This window comes from Vicia villosa, unplaced genomic scaffold (assembly GCF_029867415.1).
Source record: "Vicia villosa cultivar HV-30 ecotype Madison, WI unplaced genomic scaffold, Vvil1.0 ctg.000015F_1_1_5, whole genome shotgun sequence".
Classification (NCBI taxonomy): Eukaryota; Viridiplantae; Streptophyta; class Magnoliopsida; order Fabales; family Fabaceae; genus Vicia; species Vicia villosa.
Window position 1 is genome coordinate 313,890 of NW_026704948.1, and position 17,431 is coordinate 331,320.

The window sequence follows — 17,431 nt, forward strand, 5'->3', positions numbered from 1 at the left end:
TCAAGTGTTGAAGCCTATGCATGTGAAGCAACATTGTGACAGCCCAATTGATATGAATGTTATTCTTGACACCATAAAGCACTTGAAGTTCCAACTCATTAACACGAGAGTGATTAGAATGTTTTGGGAGCAAAACATAAGCAATGATGAAATGGAGCATTCTCTCATTAACCGGAAAGTTTGATCCAAACATGTTAAACTTTGTTGGGAGAGGGTTTTGTTGAGTTACGGTGGCGGTTTGGGATGGTCGGATCATATCTAAGAAGCTTTGTGTTTTGCTAAAGCCTTCCCACTCGGGTGTATATCCGGCAACCAAAACTTGGCCGGTAGTAGGGAGTCCTAAACAATTACCAAAAGAAGTAACATCCATCCTAATAGTTTTGTTACGAACCGAATAGGTGAGCTTAATTTCTTCTAGGTTAGATAGATCATTACCAAACACAATAGTCAAATTATCATAGAACTCCTTAACCAAATCCGGATATATTTTTCCATAATCACTAACAAAATCATAAACCCCTTGATATCTTAGTTTTTCCGGAAATATAAAACTATGAGAAGGAAAGGATTCAAGGTTACCATATTTTGAAATCAAGAGAGGCCTATTCCGAATGTTAAGCTTTGGATTCTTTGGAAGAGGTTGCTCATCAAAATCATTCCTAGCCTTTTTCTTTCCCTTTGATGCTCTTGATGAAGACGCCATGGATGAAGCTTTTTGAAAGTTAGGGTTTAAGAAGGGGATTTTCGGATTTGATGTTGTGGAGAGTTTTGTGATATGAGTTTTGGATGTGTGAGAGTATATATAAGGGTTTGGATGAGTGGGTTTTAATTTTGGTGGAACAAAAGCTTGATTTAGTGGAGTTTTAATGGTAGTGGATGAAGGTTTAAGAGGATGAATATTGTAGTCAAGAAAGAGTTGAATGAGTTGGTCAAAGTTGTTGGAGAGAGGTTGAATGAAATGAATGAGAATGAGTTATGAGATGGAGTGAATAAATTCAAATAAAAGACAAGTTATGACATATAGAGAAAAGAGAAGGGAACATAATAGTAGAGTTATGACATATAGAAAAGAGAGAAAATATCACATGTTTGAACAATGTAACATAAAAGAGGAAACAAAAAAATAATCACATGTTTGAATAAAACAAAAATAATAAATAAATAAAAAATAAAGGAAGTGAGGACGTTGCGCAGGAACCGGTTCCTCCTTTTGGGAACCCGGGTTCCATCCCTTTAGCAAGCGTAATAAACAGGGAGACTAGACTAGGAACCGGTTCCCTCTTTTGGGAACCCGGGTTCCTTAACCAAAAAATGAAAAAATACTTATAATGCAAGCATTTTTTACACATAGAAACATGATTATAACAAATATATTTCTAGAAATGTATGAGATATATGTGTACCTTTATTTTACCAAATGAAGAATCATATATCTTTTTCATCTAAAATTCCAAGTTCTCACCGAATTTTGTAAAAAGGTTCTTTTGCGAGTGGCTTGGTGAAGATATCCGCAAGTTGGTTATGAGTATCCACAAATGTTACTTCGACATCTCCTTGAAGAACATGGTCTCGGAGAAAATGATGTCGAATGTCTATGTGTTTGGTTCTAGAATGCATGACCGGATTTTTTGTAATATTAATTGCACTGGTGTTGTCGCATCGAAGAGGAATGCATCCGAGATCAAGTCCATAGTCACGAAGTTGTTGCTTAAGCCAAAGAATTTGTGCACAACAACTACCCGCTGCTATGTATTCCGCTTCGGCCGTGCTAAGAGCAACACATGCTTGCTTTTTACAAGCCCATGATACTAATGCATTTCCAAGAATGTGACAGGTACCACTTGTGCTTTTACGATCAGTTTTACAACCTGCATAATCCGCGTCAGAATAACCAATTAAATTGCAAATACTATCTTTAGGATACCATAGGCCAACGTTGGTCGTTCCTTTGAGATACTTCATGATCCTTTTAACCGTCATAAGATGTGATTCCTTTAGATTTGCTTGACAGCGAGCACAAAGACAAACACTAAACATTATGTCAGGACGGCTTGCCGTCAAATACAATAAAGAACCAATCATACCTCGATACTTAGTAATATCAATTGGAGTACCGGATTCATCTTGATCAACATATGTACCGGATCCCATTGGAGTATTCATTGCTTTACAATTGTCCATATCAAACTTCTTCAATAGTTCTTTACAATATTTGGATTGATTGATAAAGATTCCATCTTTGAGTTGCTTAATTTGTAGTCCAAGAAAGTAGTTCATCTTTCCCATCATAGACATCTCGAATTCTCCTTGCATCATCAATGAGAATTCCTCACACATTTCTTTGTTAGTCGATCCAAAAATGATATCATCAACATAGACTTGAACCAATAAAGTTACTCTTGATTTTCTTAATGAACAAAGTTTTATCAACCTTACCCTTTTCGAAACCCTTTTCACACAAAAAATTGCTAAGTCTATCATACCATGCTCTAGGTGCTTGCTTTAAGCCATAAAGAGCCTTTCTCAACTTAAAGACATGTGTAGGATTCTTGAAGTCTTCAAATCCCGGGGGTTGTTTGACATAGACTTCTTCATTGATGTAGCCATTCAAGAATGCGCTCTTGACGTCCATTTGATAAAGCTGAAAATTTAATGAACATGCATAAGCAAGTAAAAGACGAATAGCTTCTAACCTTGCAACCGGAGCAAATGTTTCTTCAAAGTCGATTCCTTCTTCTTGATTGTAACCTTGGGCCACCAATCTTGCTTTGTTTCGAACAATTATACCATTCTCATCAAGTTTGTTCTTAAACACCCATCGAGTACCTATGATGTGTTTATTATTTGGTCTAGGGACAAGTTCCCAAACTTGATTTCTCTCAAATTGATTTAATTCTTCTTGCATCGCATTTATCCATTGATCATCTCCTAAGGCTTCATCAACTTTGGAAGGTTCAATTTGAGAAACAAAAGCCATGTGTAAGCAAGCATCTTTGAGATTTAATCTTGTTGCAACTCCTTGGCTAATATCACCAATAACTTTATCAATAGGATGATCTCTATGAGTTCTCCATTATTTTGGTAGATCATTGGTGTTCGATTCTTGTTGTACACTTTCTTGTTGAACTTCCGGTACCTTCACAATTGTATCATTTGAAAGTTCTTCCGAGGGTAAATCTAAAGGATCATCATCATCACAAACAACTATTTCCTCTTTGGAGGTGTTAGTCTCATCAAAAGATACATGCATGGATTCTTCAATAGTTAAAGTTCTTTTATTATAAATTCTATATGCTTTACTAGAAAGAGAATAACCAAGAAATATACCTTCGTCGGATTTCTCATCAAACTTACCAAGGTTGTCTTTGTCATTGTTGAGAACAAAGCATTTGCATCCAAAAATGTGAAAGTGAGCAATGTTTGGCTTTCTTCCTTTGAAGAGTTCATATGGAGTCTTCTTTAAGATAGGTCTAATGATTACTCGATTTCCAACATAACATGCCGTACTAACCGCATCCGCCCAAAAGTATTTAGGAAGATTTGCATCACTAAGCATTGTTCTTGCAAGTTCTACTAGAAACCTATTTTTCCTTTCAACTACTCCATTTTGTTGTGGAGTTCTTGATGCTGAAAAATTATGAGAGATACCATGTTCTTCATAAAATTCTTCAAATGATGCATTTTGAAACTCTCCACCATGATCATTTCTTATGGATACAATCTTTAATGATTTTTCATTTTGGATTTGTTTTGCATACTTCTTAAAGGCTTTAAAAGCATCACTTTTCTGCACAAGAAACAAAGTCCAAGAATATCTAGAATAATCATCAACAATAACTAAGGCGTATACATTACCTCCGAAGCTTCTTGTCCTTGATGGACCAAATAAATCCATATGCAACAATTGAAGTGGTCTTGTTGTAGTCACCACATTCTTTGGTTTAAAAGATGATTTGGTTTGCTTTCCCTTTTGACATGCGTCACATAATTTATCTTTGACAAACTTTATCTTAGGTAAGCCAATAACAAGATCATGTTTGGTTAACTTATTAAATGATCCATATGAATATGGGCTGCTCTTTTATGCCATAACCATGAATCATTATTGTTATTTACCAAAAGACATTTTACTTTCAAAGATAAATCATTTAAAGAAATCATAAAAATGTTATTAATTCTTGTACCTTTGAGTTTTACCTCATTGGTGACTTCATCGATGATCAAGCATTCCTCCTTAGTGAATTTGATCTTGAAGCCTTTGTCACAAAGTTGGCTAATGCTTAGCAGATTATGCTTTAGTCCTTCAACATAAAGAACATCTTCAATGGATGTGAAAGGTGGTGCACCAACTTTGCCTTTGCCAAGAATTCTTCCCTTATTGTTGTCTCCATAAGTGACAAAACCCTTGGCCTTTAACCTTAGATCTGAAAATTGGTTTAGGTCTCCCGTCATATGCCTTGAACAACCACTATCTAGATACCATAGGTTTGAGGTGGTCTTCAAGCATGCCTACAAAACAAATTAAGTTTTGTTAGGTACCCAAATGGCTTTGGGTCCATCATAGTTAGTTCCTTTCTTCACCCATACATAATGTCCACTAGGAACACTAAAGTTCCTTACATAACAAGCATTGGGTGTGTGACCAATAATACCACAATAAAAACAAGTAGGTTCAAAGTTACTTCTATATCTAGGAGGATAAGATTTCTTCTTAACAAAGTTCTTCCTTTTAGGATAATGTTGCATTACTTTAGGCTTGATCACTTTCTCTTGAATTGGTTGGTTACTAGCCTTGACAAAGATAGTCTTGTTGGATCTTGGTTTATCAAATTTAGAGAAACCAAGCCCGCTCTTATCATTGGAGTATCTTTGTGTGCTAAGAACATTTTCCAATCCAATTTGCCCTTTTTCATATCTTTCTAAAACACGTTTTAATTGGACAATTTGGAAGGAAAGTGATTCACAATTCTTGCATGCAACATTATCTTCTTGAACACTAATCACTTTTTCTTTGTCATCTTTATGTTCTACTTCAATTATCTTAACCTTCTCTTCTAAAGATGATATTATTTTCTTTTGAGATGAGATAGTTTTATAGAGAATTTTGCATTCTTTTAATAATTCATCTATTGCACCTTGTGCACCATTATCAAAAAGAGAATCATCATAACTAACCTCGCCTTCTTCATCGTCGAAGTGGTGTGATGCCATTAGTGCTAGGTTTGCACTTTCGTCACTATCGGAGTCCGATGAGGAACTTACTTCATTATCTTCCCATGCTATGTAGGCCTTTTTATTTTTGAACTCCCTTTTTCCTTTGAATCCATTCTTCTTCGAAAGCTTTGGACATTCTGGCTTTATGTGTCCTTGTTTCCCACATTCATAGCATGTAACTTCTTGTGATGAAGTGGATGCTTCCTTATCTTTATGCTTTGAGAATTTCTTTCTTTTGACATAGTTAGTATTATCAATATTATTTTTATTAAAAAATTTGCCTAAACTTTTTACAAGAAGCAAGAAGTTTTCATCTTCATCCGACGCATCTTTCAATTTGCTTTCTTTTGAATCTACCTTTAATGCAATGCCTTTGGATTTCTTCTCTAAGTTCTCATGCTTTTCCAATCTTCCAAGTTCCGTCTCATATTCTTGAAGTTTTCCAAATAGTGTTGCGGAAGTAAATTTTGATAAATTTTTCTTTTCGGATATCGCCGTCACCTTTGGTTGCCACTCCCTTGTCAAAGATCTGAGCACTTTAAGATTAAGTTCTTCGGTAGTAAGAGTCTTACCAAGTGCCTTCAAGTGATTTGTCAAATGTACGAATCGTTTTTGCAAATCGAGAATTGTTTCACCGGGCTTCATTCTAAACAGTTCGTACTCTTGGCTTAAGGTATTCAATCTTGATCTTTTAACTTCAGTGGTACCTTCATGAGTTTCTACAAGAGTATCCCAAATTTCCTTTGATGTTGTACATGCCGATACTCGGAAAAATTCATCCATACTAAGAGCACCTTGAAGAAGATTGACCGCCTTTTTGTCAGCAAGAACCCTTTTTCTATCATTATCATCCCATGACGCTTTAGGTTTCTCCGATCCAACACCATTAACGACCGTTGTAGGGACATGAGGACCTTGTAGGACAGCCTCCCAAACTTCTTCTCCTTGTGCTTCTAGATGAGCCTTCATTCGGATTTTCCAAAAGTCAAAATATTCACCACAAAACAATGGAGGCTTGTTGTTAGAACCACCATCTTTGAAAACCAGATTTTGATTTGCGGAAGCCATTCTGGATCTTTAGGAACAAGTTACCTATAACTTGCTCTGATGCCAAATGTAAGTATCAGATATGCCTAAGAGGGGGGGTGAATTAGGTTTTCAAAAATAATCGGTTTTATGAGAATGTCTTTACTAAATTTTTGGTTAAGTGTTTGAAGGCTTTTGATGATTTTTATCTTTTTCTTGGTAATGGTAATGAAAGCGGTAAAAGCGAAAAGATAAAGAACACAACGATATATACTGGTTCCCCTCACAATCCGAGAGTACTCCAGTCCCCTTTCAAACACGAAAGAGATTTCACTATAGTTAGAATTATTGAACATGCCTATGCCTACTATCTAACCTATAGGGTGATCAAAGGTTCTTAACACCTTTAAGATAAAAAACAACACTAATGTGAGTGAAGAACAATCCTCTTCAAACACAACACTTACTTCCAACAATCCTGGATAGTAAGGAGAAATAATTTTTGAATGATACAAGAATTTATGAAGATGAATAATATATCAATCTTGGATTGATCTTCCCTTTCAAGCATACAATTCTTTTTAATGATAAACAAGTGTTGAATGGATGTATGATATGAAACTTTGGTATTTGAGTGAAAGTTGTATGAACAAAGCTTCAAATAAAAATGAAGTATGGACACTTGAATGATTTTTGTAAAAGATATGAACACTTGAATTGTTTGAATTATTTGAATGGAAGAGGTAAAAAATAAAATCTGAAAAATCTGAAATATATAGCCTCTAAGACACCTTTACAAATGGTTATTTTGTATGGAGGGATGCAAGAGTAAAAGATGAAGAGGTACCTTTTGAAGAATGAAAGGAAATCTGAATTTTTGAAAAAAAATCACGTGGGAACCGGTTCCCTTAAAACAGAACCCGGGTTCCCTATATGTAACGTTACTAAAATTTGAAAATTTGAACTGGGGAACCGGTTCCCAGAAAGTGGAACTCGGTTCCTGGACTTGATGAACTAAAATATGCTGGGCAGAGGGAACTGGGAACCGGTTCCTCCAAACTGGAACTCGGTTCCCACATGCAAAAAACACTAAAAACATATTTTTAAAAGCTTGAATGATTTTCTAATGTTTTGCAAGTATTATGGATCATGTATGAATGTTTGAGAACACTTGTTTATGCATCAAGAGAGTTGTATACCATATACCTTAATATTTTTGATCAATGAAGTTTAAGCTCTCTTGAAATACTTGAATCTTTATGCTTTCATATGAATTGATCCATTCCTTTTGCAATTGAAATCTTGTCTTCATCAAAACCAAGTTGTAGAAAGATTGTCTTCACATTTTCATTGTCTCCATAAGTTACATACCCCTTCTTCTTTGCCACAAAGTCAATGAATAAGGAGATGTCACCCGTCACGTGCCTTGATCATCTACTATCAACAAACAAAGTTTTCTCCATGGAGCCAAGACATTCAACCTACAATATTAAACAAGGGTGGTAGGTACAGAATTTTTATTGGATCCTTGAGAGTAGTAGAAATTATGTTTCACTTAGGAAACTATTGAAAAACACCTTTAGGAATAATAAATCTCCTAACTTTGTATTTTGCATTGTTATGACCTTTATTCACCATATAGATAATCATTTTGTAAATTAAAATAAGACATTTCATCAACAGGTTCAAGTTTAGAATGACTTACACTTTTCTTCTTCTTTTGATGTGCAATGAGGAAAAGGTTTGTTGTTTCATCATTATCACTTGATCTATCTTTATTTGAGGATTCACTATCACTTTCTCAAGCAATATATTTTATTCTAGGCTTGCTAAACTTCTTGTATTGACCATTTCCTTTGTCTTTCTTAAGCAATGGACAATGCGGTTTATACTGACCGAACTTTCCATAATTATAGCATGAACCTTTAAATATTTCTTTCTTATACTCATCTTATCTTAAGGAACTTGATTTGATTTTATAGTTGATGAAACATTTGTCAAAATAATTCATTACAATCTTCTTGAGATATCTATTGTATCTTCTAACAAACAGACTCATTTCTTCCTCATCCGAACAATCATCATCACTAGGTTCACTCTCATCTTGCTCGTTATCTAAGGACTTAGAACTAGAAGTCATAAGAGAAATGACTTCTTGTCTATCTCCTTATCCTTGTTCTTTTATTTCTTAATCTTCTTCTCATGGTTCTCTAAGAAAATGAGCTCTTTCTCATGCTCTTCAAGCTTGCCAAATAAAGTAGTGACTGAAGGTGTGAAAAATACTAGAAAGGGAGGAGGGGGGCTGAATAGGGATTTAAAAACAATGTTTCCCTAAGATTGATCATTGTGGCATTCAATTTTGATTGGTTGGGGAGGATTTCACGCAGATCACAATTGTTTCATGTGGATTATTGTTGGCAATGTCTTGACCATTGTTAAATTATAAATTAACGGAAAATATTCATTACTTAATTTTTTGCATCAAATTAGAAGAAAACAATTTCCTCTCGGTTGCTGGCTCAACCATGGTATTAAGTTTATTTTCTCTCGATTGCCAACTGAATCGAGTTAATAGGTCTTAGATAAGAATAAAATAAAATTAAAATTAAAAGGTGCTAAAATACAGTTATTGAAATTCAAATGTGTGTCTCCTAAATACTTTTCCTCTTAGTTGTTAGCTCAACCGAGGTAAAAGTCATAAACAAAAATAAAAATAAAATAAAAAAGATACTAAAATGTACTAGATCGGATTTAAAGACATGTCCTTCTGAATATATTTTCCCTCAATTGCAAATTCAACCAAGGTAATAGGTCATAAAAAATATAAAAATATTAAAAGTTGCTAAAATACAGTTGTTTATATAATGCATTTCCCTTGATTACTTTTTCCCTCGATCGCTAGCTCAATCGAGACAATATGTAGTATTTTTAAAGTATAAAATGTGGTGCGCCTATAGTTTAGGCCTCAGTTGTTTGTTAGTTGAGGTGAAAACTTTATTATAGAATATATTATTTGTAGTAGTGAGTTTTTCAATATTTTCATTTAAGACAAGCAACAAATCATTAGATTATTTTCTAGGATGACAATATTGAAAAATTAATCCTAAAAAAAACAACTAAATCAATACAACCACAACGAAATAAAATTTTATCTTAAGTAAAAACATAGATACTTAAATTAAAAATGAAATTTGGAAGAAGAAAGATGAGTTAGATTTAGAACAAGGGTGGAACAGCATGGTGCTTTATACATAAAACCGTGATACCTTTTTTTCATTGGTGTTATCAAATAAATGAGGGAAGAAATTATTTATTTTTAATTTTAAATAAAAAATAATGTGTTATTTTAAATTATAAATAAAAACATGAGAAAGGTGGAAAATTGTTGTTGGCTTTGAAGGACTTTGGTGTGGCTAAAAGTAGTGATGTAAGTAGGAGGGTGTTCAATCATAACGAGGAATTGGTGAAGGAGGATTCTTGCATAGGAGTAGTGGGGAAGGAGAAAGCTAATATTTCATGATGATTGTCGGTTCTCTAAACATAAGAGGGGAGGAAATGCGTTAAAAAGAAAAAGAATAAAGAATTTAATTAAAAAAGGAGGGGCATATGTCTTTATGATTCAAGAGACGAAGATGACTAATATGCAAGAATATTGGGCGAGGAGTTTGTGGAGGAATGCAGACTTTGGCTATTCGTTTTCTAATTCTAATGGAATGTCGGGTGGTCTTATAACATTATGGAAGGAAGGAGGTATGGAGGTGGTGTTTAGTTTTAAAGGGGATGGTTACTTGGGGATAAAAATATTGTCGAAGAGTTTCTTTTACTATATGGTGAATGTTTACTCGCCGTGTTGTTTGAGGAAGAAGAAACTTCTTTGGGAGAATTTGTTGGAGTTAAAGGAGAAGTTTCCAGATGGTGAATGGTTGTTAGGAGGTGATTTCAATGCGATTAAACATTGTAGTGAAAGAACAGGGAGGGGCACACAAGCGAATGATAGTGAGGTTTCTTTATTCGCAGACTTTATAGGGGAAAGTGGATTGGTGGATGTCCCTTATAAAGGAAAGAAATTTTCTTGGTATAGTGGCGATGGTAGATCGATGAGCCGGATTGACCGTTTTCTCTTGTCGGACGTGATTGTGAATAGATGGAATGTTATTGGTCAATTGATCAAAAATAGAGACATCTCAGATCATTGTCCTATATGGCTTGTGGTGGATAGTAACAATTGGGGTCCTGAACCATTTAAGTTCAACAATGAGTGGTTTTCTTTCAATTGTTTTATTCCGTTTGTGGAGAAGGAGTGGAGTGAGATGGCGGTGGAAGGGAGAGGAGATTTTGTCCTAAAAGAAAAGCTTAGAATCTTAAAAGAGAGGTTAAGATGGTGGAACAAAGAGGTGTTTGGTAGAGTAGATTTGGAAGTGGAGGATAAAGCGAGACAAATAAATGAAGCCGACGAGTGCTTGGAGCAAGATAATTTGTCTTTTGACCCTAATATTATTTTCAATCGTAAAGAGGCAACGAGGGGATTTTGGAGGTCTTTGAGAATTAAGGAGGGAATGTTTGCCCAAAAATCCAAAGTTAGGTGGCTTAATGAAGGGGATTGTAATAGTAGATATTTTCATAATGCCATGAAGGAAAATAGAAGAATGAATCACATCGGCCCCTTTTTTTCTCCCTCGGGTAGCTTACTTGATTCGGTGGATGGGGTTAAGGAGGAAGTGTGGAGACATTTTTCTAACAAGTTTGTTGGAGCCGAAAGGGAGAGGTGGGTGGTGGAGGGATTACACTTTGAAAGTCTTAGTACGGAGGAGAAGAATTTTCTTGAGGAACCTTTTCACGAGGAGGAGATCAAAGAAGCGGTTTGGGGTTGTGGGAGTTCTAAGAGTTTAGGTCCCGACGGCTTTTCTTTCTTATTTATTAAGAAATGTTGGTATTTCCTCAAAGAAGATTTTATTCGGTTCTTTGATAGTTTTCATGCTTGTGAAGGTTTATCAAAGGCGGTAACGTCTTCTTTCTTGTCCTTGGTTCCTAAAACTCTCAACCCGATGTCTCTTGATGATTATCGTCCTATTTGTCTAGTGGGGTGTCTTTACAAAGCTCTTGCTAAACTTTTGGCGGGTAGATTGAAAAGAGTCATCGCCGCTTTGGTCTCTCTGTGTCAAAGTGCCTTTGTACCGGGGAGACAATTTCTCGATGTTGTTTTGGTGGCTAATGAGGTGGTAGATTTTGCGAAGAAGGAGGGGAGTAATTGCTTACTTTTCAAAGTCGACTTTGAAAAAGCTTATAATAACGTCGATTGGAATTTTCTTAGATATCTTTTGGAGCGGATGGGTTTTGGCACGAAGTGGCGGAGATGGATGGAGCTTTTAATTTTCCAAAGTAAGATGTCCGTTTTGGTGAACGGGAGCCCTTCCAAAGAGTTTGTGGTGGGTAAAGGTTTGAGACAAGGGGATCCGCTATCTCCATTTCTTTTTGTTTTGGTGACGGAGGGGTTGGCAAGGTTAGTGAAGAAATCAATTAGTAATGGGGAGTACGGTGGTTTTGCGTTTAATGCAAGTTGCAAGGTGGATATTCTTCAATTTGTGGATGATACTCTATTGGTCGGTGAAGCATCTTGGAAGCAAGTTTGGGAAATAAATGCGGTGTTGAAAGCTTTTGAATTGATACCGGGCCTTGGTATAAATTGTCATAAGAGTAAGTTGATTGGTATTAATGCTAATACTCATTTTGTGGAAGTCGCGGCTTATGTTCTCTCTTGTAAGATTGAAGATAGTAAGTTCTATTTCCTTGGAATTTCGATGGGTTATAATCCGAGAAAATATTCTACTTGGACTCCTCTTTTGAACAAAGTAAAGAAACGTCTTTTGGGGTGGAAGAATCGTTTTCTCAATCTTGGTGGAGGAATCACCCTTTTGAAGTCTATCCTTGGTGCTTTAGCTATTTTTACCATGTCTTTTTATAAGATGCCTTCGAGGGTGGTCAAAGAGTTAACGAGCATGCAAGGAAAATTTTTATGGGCGGTTTGGAGGGTAAGAGGAAAATTCATTGGTTGAGTTGGAAGAAAGTTTGTCTCTCTCAGGAGAATGGAGGTTTGGGAATAAAAAATATCGAAGATTTTAATCTTGCCCTTCTTAATAAGTGGAGATGGAAAATTCTAAAAGGTTCGGATTGCTTATGGTATGGCGTGTTGAAAGCTCGGTATGGGGATGTTTCTATGAGAATTTTTCAAGAAAGTAAGGGGGTTAAATCTTCTTTTTCATCTTCTTATTCTTCTTGGTGGAAAGACATTCTCAAAGTTGGAACTCTTTCTTTAATAGATCCTATGGTGGTTCTTTGTAATTTTGTTGTTGGTAATGGGTTTAACACTCCTTTTTGGGAAGCGAAATGGGCGGATGAAGTTCCGTTGAGGGAGAAATATCCGGATTTATTTTCTTTGTCTAGTTTGAAACTTGTTTCGGTAGCCGGTATGGGAGGATGGAGGGCTGGTGTTTGGAAGTGGGGGGATTTAGGTGTGAATCTTCCATCTTTGTCTTTGGAACATAGGATGAATTTCAATGCTTTGGAGGAGTTATTAGGAGGGATGGTGGTGGGAGGGGAGGATCGCGATAAAGTTGAGTGGAAAGGTGATGCGGGTGGAGAATATACGGTAGCTTCTTGTTATGGCCATTATGCTTCTTTTCGTATTCCATATGGCCCTCCAAATAGGTGTGATGGTTCCTTGGAGAAAATTTGGAAGATGGAGGTTCCTTACAAGATAAGGACATTCGGATGGAGACTTTGTGTAAATAGGCTCCCAATGAAGGACTTATTGAAGGTTAGAGGTATAGAGTGTCCTTTGATTTCATTAAATTGTGCCTTTTGTGGTGTTGAGTTGGAGGATAGGAAACATTATTTTTTCATGTACAAAATAGTGAAGTATATTTGGAAAGAAATAGCGTTTTGGGTGGACAAACCGTACGTTTCGGAGGAGGAGTGCCTTTCATGTTTTTGGGATTGGTATTCTTTTTGTAAAGGGAAGAATTTAAGGGAGAAAAAGAGAGGAGTCATTTGGCTTGCAACAACTTGGACCATTTGGCTATATCGGAATGGGGTGTGCTTCCGAAACGACGAGTGGAATGTCAATGACATGGTTTGGAGTATTAAATTTTTGGTGTGGAAATGGAATTGTATAGGTGAAATTACTTATCCTAATTCTAGCTTTTACGACTTTAGTAAAGATCCTTTACTATTTATGTCGTAATATTAGGTTTGTAATTGGTATGTAATTTCCTCTTTTCTTTTTGGCGGGTCTTTGTCCCGTTTTATCGTGTAAAAGTTCGGGAACCCTTTATTCTCGCATTAATGGAATTCCTTGATTAAAATAAATAAATAAATAAAAACATGATATTGTTGGCGTCAGTGAGGGACTTTTTCCCCTCGGTTTCTTTGAGTAAATATGTGATATATTTTATAATTATAAAATTAAAATTAAAAAAAAAGAATCACAATAGATTTTACCTCCATTATTTAGTTAATCGATTTATCTTTTTGTCAAGAAATATACTATTAATTGAAGTATAAAGCATTGTTAATTGAACAAAGCCTCTAAGATGCCCAATTTAAAATTAAATCTGGAAGTAAAATAGTAAACCATACAAATTTATCTTTAGTTAAATATCTGGGAAAATATTTTGTTTCAAATATTCATGATTTGCCAATTTCATATTTTGCTATATCTTCCCATGTTTATTCAGCTGCCTTCCAACTAATTTTTTGAACTACTGGACTTTACATATTTAACTACAAATACGAACTTTATAGCTAGATTTCATTAGCTTTAGATACAATTATTAGAGAAACACACATGCAAATACTTACACTCTATCGAATTGGTAGACCCAACAAACATGCCAACACCAATTTAATTTAGACACTAGATTCAAATAATATTTGCATAATTATTATAATTCGAAAATGAAAATATTAGCTGGCCATGCTACATTAATTAAAAATTACTTTATGATTCTTTCTGCTCTACAAAAAACTGAAAATATGCCTAAATCACATTAAGTTGCTTTTCTATCAAACACATTGATAACAAAGAAACCCCATTATTTAATTTTTGGTCTAGTATGTCTCTGATAAATTAATTAATTAATTTGTGTTATAAGATAATACTCAGTTGTCTGATTTTTCTGGTGAAGCTGCAAGCAATTAATAGGTGGACCACGTTCTTTTTCATTATATTTTTTTTAAATACGTTATATAGAAAACTATATTCCATGATTTTTCCTTGTTAGCTTCAATATCAATTACAAGAATCTAATAATAAGCGGACAGGAAAAATAAAATAAAATGTGAACGTGCGGATCGTACAGATCTAAACTAGGCGATTTAACAAATAAAAAGTGTTCAACAGAATTCCATGATTATTATAGATTTTGGATCTTTAGAGATTCTTCGGTTGATGCTATTTGGTCACATCATGTTAGGAAACTATGCATAATTTCTCCCAGTCAAAACAATGAAATACGGCTATAAGGTGATATTTGTTTGACTTGTGAGATTTTTTACGGTTTTGTCATTTAGAAGAGGCTCTTCAATGAATTGAGATGTTTAAGTGTTATACATAAACTATTTTTAGTCTCAATTCTCAAACAATACGAGACTATTTTGTTCAGTAAAAAACAGATATAGTTCATAATGCATCATTTGAGTCTTGCTCTATAAGCCTTTTCAGATATCGTGATTGAGATATACTTATCTTTAAGGCAAGTCTTTGTGATATTACAAATTAGTATATTATAAGTATTTTGAAGATTGGGATGGAGATAAAGGATTTGTTCAAAGAAGAAGAGACAATCATAGAAGATTTCCATGTCAATGGTTGTCACTAGAGGAGCCCGTGCATATTAAATTTTCTTTCAATTTGTACCAGACCATCCCAAAAAAACAAGGTATCGTGTGAAAACGATTAAATCCTTAAATTTTATTTTGAGGACTAAAAGGTGAAAGTCTAACTATATCTCGTAAATATTATAATTTTAATGGAATAATTAATTATTTGATGATGTTTTCAAATTCAAGGACTAATAATTTGTTTTGTAAATTTTAATGATTAAATTATTATTTCATAATTTTATGGGTTTTTTTCTTAACAAACTTATAAAGAATTATATCACAATATTTGTCAAAAATATAAAATATTTAAAAGAATCCATTAAATTACAAACATCAAAATGTGTCCTTGTCTTTTTGTAATTATAAATATTTTAGTTGTTTTAACAATTTTGTATTTTTTTTTTAATTGTATTTTCCAAAATCAATATATTGTATTTTCTTTTTCTTTTATAAAATAAATGAAATTGTCATTTCTTCCAAGTTAAGTATTCTATGTTGAAAATTGGAAAATAAATATATTTTTGGACAGTAGCTAATTAATTAAAATAACACTTTTACCAATACCTTGAACCTAAAATTAACTTTTATGTTGTTTTACGTTAAATGTTAAACTTCCAATATAACATAATATAATACTATTTTATATCTTCTGCCAGTTGGAATAACACATTGGCAACATAAGTCAAGCATACTAAGTTCTTTGTCTGTACTCCTATATAAACTCAGCAATCATATTCAACATACAACGTTTGCATCAAAGTTTTAAGATCCTCATTCCAATTTCCAATTTCATATAAGAAAATTTTCTGGGGAGTCACAAACATCGATATAAATCAAAACAATGGCTTGTTGGTATGCAGAAAATGCCACAAAAGCTTATCTCAGCACTTTGAAAATGGTCAGTAGTATTCCTCAATATTTTCAAGCCATAATTCTTCAATTATTTTAATAGTATTTTACAATTTTTTCTGATCTAATTTTTTGTTATTTTTAATAGGATTCAAAGGTTAAAGAACCACCAATTTCTGAATTTATATCAGCATAACATTAGCAGCCGGAAACAATGCACAACTAATGGTAGTAGCTTGTGCTCAGGGCCGGCCCAAGGGTCAAGGCACTAAGGCTAGGACTTTTGGTTTCAAAAGTTTGGGCTTTAAAAAGACCACAAAAATTTTTTTATTTAATTTTAAAAATATATAATGACACATTAGCCACATATAATTTTAGGCCTGTAAACGGGTAGGGCCGACCTTGGTGCTGCTGCAACTGATTTAACAACATTTGCACTAATTGCTGCAGCGAATCAAACTAATCGCAATGTAATATGCATTGTACCAAACAATAAAGATCTACTTGCTTCAAAATATTTCTTAGGAGCGCATATTCTATTAAAGTGAAGTTTATTATTGGAAAAGTACAAGAATTAGATGTATTAAACCAACCTGATTTTGTGGTAATTGATGCTTTTAGTTGTTATCGGTTACAATGCTTTTAGTTGTAAAGGGTCATGGGGATCAAGTATATCAAAAACACAATTGTTTCCTATTAGTTAGGGGTGGGAATAGGCCAGACCGACCTACAGAGGCCTATAGCCTAGCCTACTTAAGGTCAGGGCAGGCCAGACCTATTTGATAAAAAGGTCAGACTTGGACTTTTTTAAAAATCTATTTAATAAAATAGGTCAGGCCTAGGCTATTAAAAAAAGCCTATAAAGCCTTGTAGGTCAGCCTATAATTTTATATATATTAAATTTAGTCTAAATAGATTGGATTATATATGCATATATATTAGAAAAAGTTGAAGGGTAGAAAAACACTTAGAAAGGGGGGGTTTGAATAAGTGTAGTTTCAAAACTTGTAAGATAAAAACAACTTGCACAATTATTTTTATCCTGGTTCGTTGTTAACTAAACTACTCCAATCCACCCTTGACAAGGTGATTTACCTCAACTGAGGATTTAATCCACTAATCACACGAGATTACAATGGTTTTTCACTTAGATAACTTCTAAGTCTTCTAGAGTATTCTGATCACAACCTGATCACTCTAGGAACAACCTGCTTAGATACCCTCTAAGACTTTCTAGAGTATCCTGATCACAACTTGATCACTCTAGTGAATGTAAACAATTTCTAAGAGTATTACAATGCTTCTTAAAAGCTATAATCACAACTGTGATATTTCTCTTAAAGTTTAAGCTTAATCTCACTAAAATATTACAACCGCAATAAGTGAGGTTGAAGATGAAGTTATGAGAGCTTTAGATTTGAACAGCGTTTCTGTAAGTTTGCGCAAGAGTTGTGTTGAGCTT

At 34.3% G+C, this 17,431-nt stretch overlaps 1 pseudogene; it reads left to right on the top strand.

Moving 5' to 3' along the window:
* Positions 1–15,961: 15,961 nt before the first annotated feature.
* Positions 15,962–16,673, top strand: LOC131621950 (uncharacterized; annotated as a pseudogene).
* Positions 16,674–17,431: the final 758 nt, after the last annotated feature.